This window comes from Choristoneura fumiferana, chromosome 15 (genome assembly GCF_025370935.1).
Source record: "Choristoneura fumiferana chromosome 15, NRCan_CFum_1, whole genome shotgun sequence".
Taxonomy (NCBI): domain Eukaryota; kingdom Metazoa; phylum Arthropoda; class Insecta; order Lepidoptera; family Tortricidae; genus Choristoneura; species Choristoneura fumiferana.
Window position 1 is genome coordinate 2741423 of NC_133486.1, and position 10430 is coordinate 2751852.

Below are 10430 nucleotides of genomic sequence, written 5' to 3' on the forward strand. Positions count from 1 at the left end.
CTTGCGCAAGTACAACTTCACTTGACGGTTTTAAATCCCTTTCAACAAATAACTTATAGATTTTAGCTCGTGTTTACTCTCGTATGAAACAAGTTAAATGAGGTCGACTGAACCTCATTACCGAACGACGTAAAAGACCGACACGTTATCCATCGCTGACTCTCTTCAACTACCTTATGAATATTAAAGATCATAACGAGCAATGTATAGTTTTAGAATAATTTTGCGAAACACGGTCGCTTGGTATTTTTTGCAATTACTAGGTGTATTAAGTTGAGTTGGTAGACTACGTGGGCTGAATAACTAGATTGTGGATATGTTGTGAGGAGACGGACATAATCTTTAAAAGATAACTAGTTTTGCCCGCGGCTCCGCCCGCGTGGATTTCGGTTATCGCGCGCTATTCCCTCGGGAACTATGCATTTTTCCAGATAAAAGTAGCCTATGTCACTCTCTGGCCCATAAACTATCTGTATGCCAAAAATCACGTTGACATTTCGACGTGAAAGACGGACAAACATACATTTACACACACTTTCGCATTTATAATATTAGTAAGTATAAGTATGGATATTGCGGAAAGTGTCTTTTAATTTGCGATTTACTACTTTATAAAAGGAAAACCTTGACGTCGATATCTGAAGACTGCGATAGTCCACGAATTTTGTGCTTGACTATAACTTTGCCCACGACTTTTCCAATGAGAAAAAGTTAAAAAATAATCTTAGTTCCCTAGTTCCGACGGCGAGGTAGTTCAAATATGTTTAAAGCATAGGCAATTTTAAAAACATAACCCTCCTTCGGGCAGTCGGGTAAAAAGCCTTGGTGGCCTTGTGGTTTGAACTACGATCTCTCAAGCGGGGGATCGTGGGTTCAAATCCGGGCTCGGACCTCTGAGTTTTTTGAAGCTTCGCGAAAGCGTGTGTGAAGTTTCCAATCCGCACTAGGTCCGCTTGGAACTAAGGCCCAAGCCCTCTCATTCTGAGAGGAGGCCTGTGCCCAGTAGTAGGACATAGGCCAGAATGATGATGATGAGGTAATTTCAAAATGTCCTTTCTTAATGCATCTGTAGGTACGAGTACCTATAGTATTTGTATGAGGTACATAAAAAGGTAGGTTTACTGTTTTGCCAAAGATCGAGTTTAGGCGTGCGTTATCTGTCTGTCAGTCAATTAGTCACGTTACTCTTTTAAAAGCACAAAGGTTCATAAATATAAAATAATCCCTGTATCACAAAATTAAAATTATTTATTAGCATCATGTTCAAACTTGTCTCAATAAAACTGGTCCAAGGTCCAAGCTATGATCATCTATCATGTCTGTAATTAAAGTATAAAAAATGTCAGTTTGCGTGACTTTATCGAACCTAATGGCATAAATCACTACAAGTTATGGACTACTAATTCTTAGATCATCTTTCCAAGTGTACCCATTATTCCGTTCACCTTGCATCATAATATCTCCGTCTAGTCTACACTAACTAGTGTATGAAGAATGCTGCTAAAGTGTAGTAGTTTTATTAATAACCCTCCTTTGGGCAGTCGGGTAAAAACTGACCAGTGTTTAAACTTGTACCGACTCCTAACGCCATCTAGTGAGCAACTATAGAAACTCCAAATAGCAACTTCCAACTCTTCCTTCTAACTTCGGTTCCCAGGCATAACATTCGCCTGGAGAGGTTCTCTATTGTAGCCTTTCCCCCACAACCGGTATGTCGCCTGATGGTAATTGCAAATGAGACCGAAAGTGTATCTATAGCTGACTGGTTCCGTAACAACCTATTCTCAGCCTAAATTGTTTTTATCGGGAAACACAGACGGAAATGAATTCCATTCTGCAGCATGATATGGATTATTGCGTCCAATATCATTTTCATGATAAATATCGAAGCCTGCGCGGATACGGCAAGCCGTAGAATACGCTAAAGGAATACGCGTGGCCAGCGCTCAATCTTTGTATTGTCACAGATATAGATTGAAACTAGATAACGCAAACACCTCAATCTGTATGAAAACCAACCGTGTCACTTTTTATATCTACTGTGACGTCTCAAGAGCGAATTAGCAATGTGAATTCCCGATGTCCGCGCAAATCGATTCAAATGCGCCGTAGCTCAGTCTGTTACAAGTTAACTGCTCAAAAAAAATGGGCTATTGCAGAGATACTCGTTCTCCGATTAAAGTTTATTGGAGATTATATTATTTATCTACTAAAACCTACGAAAACAAAAGTCTTTGACAGCGGAAGAGGCGAAAAAGGTGCGGCCTAAATTGTGGAAGGAATACACACGAAAACATTTCTATTCGTCTTCTTACTAGTCCTGTGTTTTTACTTGTACCTTTTGCTGCTTTCGCGTATTGATTTATGACTACTTAGATTTGAAATATACTCGTATTTTAGCTCTTTTCTTACCCCTTCTTACGTTTCCTCTGTTTATTACCTCAGAACTGCCTCAGAAGTTTTGCGTAGCTGCAACTGATTCTTCATTTTAATACGATCGTAAACTGCGAGCTTATGGTTTTATTACATTGTTATCTCGTGTACTGTTGTCCGTTAATCATAAATTATATTTAACTACTTTGTTGTAGAAAAATTATGACCATGTTTAGATTACAATATGAGATGCAAGTTTTGTGGATGACATAATGATTTAAGAATTCTTAAAAGTTAGTATCTTAATTTTGATAAAAAGCTAAGTTATCTTAGACTCGTGGAGAAGGAAGGTACAAAACGTTGTTTATCTAGGCTAACTAGGCTAATAATAATCGCATTTGGTACCGCAAATCCAATCAGTTTTTATTGAGTGCCAGCCAAACCAGGGGACTTAGCTCGTAATCCCATCTGGGTTAGAAATGTCCACTAGCGCAGGAACATATAGCTTTACCTCCTTATTATCGCACACAAAATAACATCAACGTATTATTAGGCCGTCAAAAGCAATTTTTAGGTCTCTCGCACTTGTACCTCTCAAAACTCTTAAAAGTTAGTGTTAATGAATATTATGATCTTTATTAAAATTCAAACAATATACCAATGAAACAATACAAAATCAAGATCTATTTTTAAGAAGACATTATATCTAAGGCGTATGACAAAAAAAAGAATGTCAATGAATAAATATTACTGACTTAACCACCAATAAAAACACCCCCATCTAACTTATTAGAAATAAGCAAAGCATGGATTGAGCGTCACCCAACCACAACGAAATTTTTTCCAGTAATCTTGAGACATGGACTACCACAAATTTGTACTTTTCCACTTAAACCAATTAAGCACTTAGTTCAATAAGAAATAATACACCTAAAATAAAGTGAGTAAAACACTTCACTACTCTCACTTGCAAATTACACTAATGATAGCTGTACACGAGTAGGTATTATTTTTATCTGCTTACAGTTATTAAAGGTAATGAAATCCAAATGAGGATGTCTCACTTAAGTTCGATGTCAGCGACCCGATGAAGTGATACGGTAATGACTTAACGAAAGTCATTACGTTTGACCAAATTTGACTGGACTCAGTAGCATCGTAAAACGGTGATAATACTAATTTACCTTTACATGAACGGATACAATAAAAACAAATGTATCTTTAAAAGAAATGAAATGGTTAAAGTGGAAAGTATTCATATTGTAACAATTGCATCCCTATTTATTTACCGTTTTCTACACCTGAGTAAACCTATTCAACGTTTTTGCGACGTTTTTTTGTCTTTACCGTTTCGGTAAGCATTATTAAAATAGATGATGCTCAGGGGATAATTTTTTATGAAAAATAAACACAATACCGATGCTAAATCAAGCGTGAACAAAATTTTTGCGTCTTGTCCCTCCTTTGTGCTAATAAAAGTGGGATGATAATGACTTTTAAACGACCGGTCAAAACCCTCAAATATTCATCCTCCCATATTGAGATTTACAATCAAAGTTTCAGTTATCTAATTAGTAAACGTCTGTTATAAACGGCGTGCAAGTAAATAATCCATAAATAGTATTAGTAAGTGTAGGTAATTAATCATCCCAGCCTTTATACGTCCCACTGCAGGGCCCCACTGCTGGGCACAGGCCTTCTCTTGGAACAAGAGGGCTTGGGCCATACTTCCCACGCGGGCCCAGTGCGAATTGGGAACTTCACACACACCATTGAATTGCTTCGTAGGTTTGTGCAGGTTACCTCACGATGTTTTCCTTCACCGCAAAGCTCGTGGTAAATTTCAAATGTAACTCCGCACATGAATTTCGAAAAACTCAGAGGTGCGAGCCGGGGTTTGAACCCACGACCCTCTGCTTGAGAGGCGATGGTTCAAACCACTAGGCCACCACGGCTTACCTTAGGCTGGCTTAGTGTAGGTAATTACTTCTATTTAATTGTTCTAGCCTCTTTCAACGCAGTTTCTTATTGACGTATTTATCACATTGAAAACCAGAGAATTTGATTTGTAAAGAATAATATCTCACTTAAATGCATTTCTGAAATGAAAAAATATTTTGAGAAAACTGCAAAATGCTTAAAAGACTTATCCAACATATTCCGCACCACGGGTGTGAGTTATTTTTATTCTCCACTTTTGCAGCGTAACTATTATGTACACCCATGCTAGATTACAGCTTTTTACTGTCTAATAAAAGTCTTTGAGCTAAGCTTAACGTATAAGGGTTCCGTTTGTGCCATTTTGACTACGAACCCTAAAACGGGTTCAAGTTTCAAGTAGTTAAATCAACCGCACAACCAAATAATAATGAACCCACAAACGTAAAACAACGGGAACCGGTACAAAACGTGAAACAAAACCTGAGTTGAACTGACGTCCACCGCAGCGGCACGACGGACAGATAACATCTGATTGGAGTAATCACGGTCCCGTTGCTGAGTCAGGTGAATAGCGTTCAATTGAGGAAATAGATAAAATAAAAATAGATTCACGTTACTTTGCGGATTATTGATATGAACATCATTACCGGCGAACGTACATCTTAAAATATCATTACGTCAGACGTCTGGATTTGAGACACAAAAATGCATGATTGCGTAATTTCAAATGAATCCTCAAACCAAAGTTCGACAATAAGAGTTGATAGCGGCTCACAATGTGGGTAACATATTTTGAGCTTGGCTAAAACTATATTGTGGTTTTCAAAACATTTGAAGCTTATAAATATTCCTAAAATTGAACTTTGCCGATTAAGAGCTGTCTATTATTAACTTTTTGTATTTATTTAAAGACGCTCTAAACTTGAAAGGTAATGACAACGCTTATTGGATTCTTTGATCTCCAAGCAAATATTATTTTAATTAATTATAAATTGTTGAGGAAGTTTTGTTGAGGAGGTAATAAATAGATATCAATAAATTAACCTTCTAGAAATAAGATAAATAAATCAATTAGCCGTAATTGGACACATTTTTAGGGTTCCGTAGTCAACTAGGACCAAAATAGTTACCAAATCACCAAATTAGTTTTAAATATTTTTGATTATGAATTGTATGTATGTTATGTTAGTCTGTAAGGTATTGGGCTCCACAGAAAACCAGCGTTACTGCACATAATGTGCGGCAACACATGCTGAGTGGAGACCTTTTTGGTATCCTGCCGTGTCACCAAGTAACATAGTTTTAGTGCTAGTTCTAGTCTTAGTTTTAGGTGGTACTTACTTTTGGAGCCAAAATAAACTTTTCTTTCTTTCCTTCTATTTATTGTATGGGCCAAGTTGCCTGAAATAAATGAATTTGTTTATTTATTTATTATAGTTTCGCCATGTCTGTCCGTCTGACTGTCTGTCCGCGGGTAAGCTCAGAGACCGTTAGTACTAGAAAGCTGTAATTGGGCATGAATATACATACCAGTTACGCGGCCAAAGTGGTATAATTCGTTACGTAAAGTCGGGGTGTTTTTTTTTCTCGACAAACCCTAATGTGTGGGGTTTCGTTGGACCTATCCAACGAAACCCCACACTTTTGAAAACATTGGTGGTTGCTAAGACAATTTTTCAATTCAGTGATGTGTTTGTGAAATATTCAACTTTAAAGTTCAATTTTTCATTAAAATCGAGCGTCCCACCTCTAATATAATATAAACTGTTGGGTGGAAAACAGAATGGTAGTAAATATATCAAATTTACAAGGAAATTTATAGTGGCTAAGATTGCTTGAGATTATTATTAGTAGTATTATTAGTAGTTACGAGTAAATAGTAGCCTAAGGTATATTTATACCTAAACTTGGAAGATTCCGTAACCGATACGAAATCCTTAGAAAAATATTACTTGATTTTTTCGTAATTGCTACGGAACCCTACCCTGGGCGTGTCCGACACGCTCTTGGCAGGTTTTTATCTTATCATATAATCATAGTAGGTACATTTTTCTGTATCTTTTTTCACTTTGTAATGCTGATTGACGAGTATAAGCCAAACTGTAATTAAACGGCATTAACATAAACATATTGATCAGCATTTTCTTACAAATTTGTAATAAAATAGCGTTTTTACAATTTCAAAAATGCCTTTATACTTACTAAGTGTTTGTATTCATATCATAACATGCCTAAGATCGCTTGATTATCCGACATTATTCCTATATTATTTACATCATATATTAGGTACATCAAAATGCTCTACGGACCGCAAAAAGACAAAATCACGTATTACAGTAACATATGGTCATCGTAATAGCGCATTTGAATACTAATTACAATAGTTTAACGTATAAGGTACAGTTGGTCTAAATTAAGTCCCAGTGGGCTCCCACGCGGGCAATTTATATTCGATTGCTAGTCGCGGCGAGCTTACCGCGACGGCGTATGAATATGCGATACAAAACTATGATTTAAGATCAGGATAGTTGTAGGCGACTTGTATAATTGTCTGCCTTTAGCTGTATAGGTGCTTGTAATAGCTGCTTTGCTTATTTTGTTGTCATAGACACAATTGAAACATACAATAAAGTAGTAAAAATACAATTCAGGAAAGAAGGGTACTTAGGTCACTAGTGCCTTGGAGAAATTATTAACTTCATTTGACCTCTTGAATGTTCCCTTAAAGTTAGCGGAATAACAAAAATACGACGGCGTGTATTTCGTTATGAATTGTGTTATATTCTATTTTATATTTGATTTAAATAAATTTCCCCAAAAAGTGCGAATGTAATACTCCCTAGAATTAGTATTTTTCTCGCGGGGAATATAGTCATGTAAACAACATGGTGGAAGCCGTGGTGGCCTAGTGGTTTGACCTATCGCCTCTCAAGCAGAGGGTCGTGGGTTCGAACCCCGGCTCGCACCTCTGAGTTTTTCGAAATTCATGTGCGGAAATACATTTGAAATTTACCACTAGCTTTGCGGTGAAGGAAAACATCGTGAGGAAACCTGCACAAACCTGCGAAGCGATTCAATGGTGCGTGCGAAGTTCCCAATACGCACTGGGCCCGCGTGGGAACTATGGCCCAAGCCCTCTTGTTCTGAGAGAAGGCCTGTGCCCAGCAGTGGGACGTATATAGGCTGGGATGATGAAACAACATGGGCTAACTAAATATAATCTTCTCTTACATTAATTTTCATGAATGACGTCGATAAACCTTTATACCTATTATATCCTGTGTCGCTCGAGCATCATAAATAAGCTATATCCGTACACTTTTATGGTTTTCACGCCTAAAAGGCGAATTTTATAGTTCCATGTAAATAAACACCAATTTGCCAAGTTCCACCAAGGTGGCAAAGAAATTATTGACACCAACATCGCTTAAAAAACCTCGTCATGCACAGTCACAGTGCATTACTACCTCAAGTGCTACACTGCCGACTTTTTACAACTAATCACAGCTGCAATCGAACAAATAACCGTTCTATTACGTTAAATTAAGGTTTATAACAGCGGAGTTTTGCGTCCGTTCATTATCACGCGTTTACAACATCATGCTGTATAGAGGCGCTATAGAAGCAGCGACGGCTCTATTGCTGTGTTATAAGCGTCACTTTTAAGTGATAAATGCATGTTTCGTTGGTTACGGTACCAGGTTTGTTTGATTTGAGCATGGTGTTGCCGTTAGGGTAAACACTTGAGCTATTGAACCTAGAGGAATGTAGTTTTTTGTTTACTTTGTATGGATATGTTTTCACAAGTGTCAATGCTGTATTTACGATATTTACGATGCCGTGTTCATGATTGTTGAGTCTTCAATGAAAGATCTTATTGTAGAAAAGCATTTATTAATTAAGACACAATACGACCGTTGCGTGCGTCCGCCATTCCAACGCGAGAGAGAGAGAGAGAAAGTGAAAGAGAGAAAGACCAGTGTTGCTATATCTGACATCTTCCTTCTTTTAAATGAAAAACGAAGATTCCAGGACCCATAAAACAGTAAGTATATGTTTGTATGATATTACAATATTATTGTTAAATTAGTTGGCAAAATCCTTAGTATTTAGGTCATGAAATCTTTACAATGTTGAAACAAAACGCAGTTGTCAAACTATGAACTTATGACTTTGACATTGATGACAACTTAACATCTTAACCTAAATTTAATGTTATTCTAGTTACATGATATTGTTTATTATATCGACAAGACAAAATAATAATCAGATTAAACATAATCATCATAACGAGCTGGCGGTTTAACAACTCTGCCAGACCGTGTCATTACAGTTTGGTCATCAACGCTAGGGTTAGGAACATTTACATATTGATTTGTTGTGTTATTAATATTATTGTTTATATTTCCAGGTAGCGCCTCAGCGTGAGCAACGGGTTTGAGAATGTGCTGACGGGATCTTCGGAATTCTCCTTGAGGGGAATGTATAACAAAACTACGCGGCTCGCTGCTGGTCCCTGAGATTCTACCGGGAACCCACACACTATTAGGTTTATGTTTGAAGTATACAGTATCACCTTCATGAACATCTGGTAAAGACTTGGTATGTTTGTTGTAATAAACTGTTGAGTATGACTTTTGTTTTTTTATATTATCTTTAAGCAACTCATTATCCACTAGTTTAGGTGACAATTGAAAATCAGAAACAGGAATTTTGGATCTCAAGTTTCTAGACATACAAATTTGTGCAGGTGAGAATCCTGACTTCTTTGGTGTATTTCTGTACATAAGCAGAGCAAGATAAGGATCTGTGTTATCAGCTTTACATTTTTTTAACAAAAGTTTAATTGAACCAACTGTCCTTTCAATCATGCCATTCGATCTGCTTAAGTATGGACTTGAAGTATTAAATTGAATTTCCCACTCTTTAGTAAATTGCTTAAATTCAACACTTGAGAAAGGCGGTCCATTATCTGATACCATGTATCCAGGTATTCCATGTCTGGCAAAGATTGACTTTAAGTGGTTGATTATTGTTTTTGCATCTAATGAATTTAATAGAGCTAATTCTACAAACTTGGAGTGGTAATCTACAACTATAAGGTACTTTAGGTTATCAAATTCAAATATGTCTATACCAACTTTGTTCCACGGTATCTCTTTGTACTCATGGTGTAGAATAGGCTCTTTACTGTTGTTTCGACGGTAAGTGAGACAGATATGACATTGACTAACATATTTCTCAATATCATTAGACATATTTGGCCAGTATACAGTAGACTTAGCCAGTCGTATGCAGCTATTAATCCCTTGGTGTCCTTCATGAGCCAATTTCAGTATATATTCCCTCAAAGACTCAGGAATGACAATCTTGTCTGACATAAACAGTATGTTGTTCATGACATTTAATTTGTCCTTTAATGAGAAAAATGGTTTGATAGACTGTCCAACTGACTGTTTATGTTCAGGCCAACCATTTTGACAGTATTGTATAATTTGGCTAAGAATAGGATCCTTGCATGTTAAATCTTTAATTTCATTAAGTTTTTCCTCAGTGACAGACAAGTTTGACAATATGAGGTTTACATGTAAGTCTATATCTTTCTGTAGGTCTATCAAGGTATAATCATTCAAGGGAGCTCGAGATAATGTGTCGGCAATGAAAAGATAGCGTCCGGGTTTGTAAGTAACATTAAGATCGTATGGCTGTAAGCGCAGCATGATTCTCTGCAGTCTAGCAGGAATGTCATATAAGGCTTTCTTGAATAGAGTAATCAGTGGTTTGTGGTCTGATTCCACTGTCACAGGCCTACCATAAATGTATTGATGGAATCGGGAGCAACCAAAAAGAATTGCTAGTAGCTCTTTTTCAATTTGGGAGTATTGTTGTTGACATTTAGTTAAACTGGCAGAGGCATAAGCAATTGGTTGACAGTCATGTGAAATTACAGCTACTAAAGCATCCTTAGAGGCATCGACTGATAAGGTGATTGCTTTATTGGGGTCATAGTATGTAAGTACTGGGGTACTGCTTATGAGCTTTTTAATATTACAGTACTCAGTTTCGTGTTGATCTGACCAGTGCCACTCATTATGTTTGGACAATAATGTTCGGAG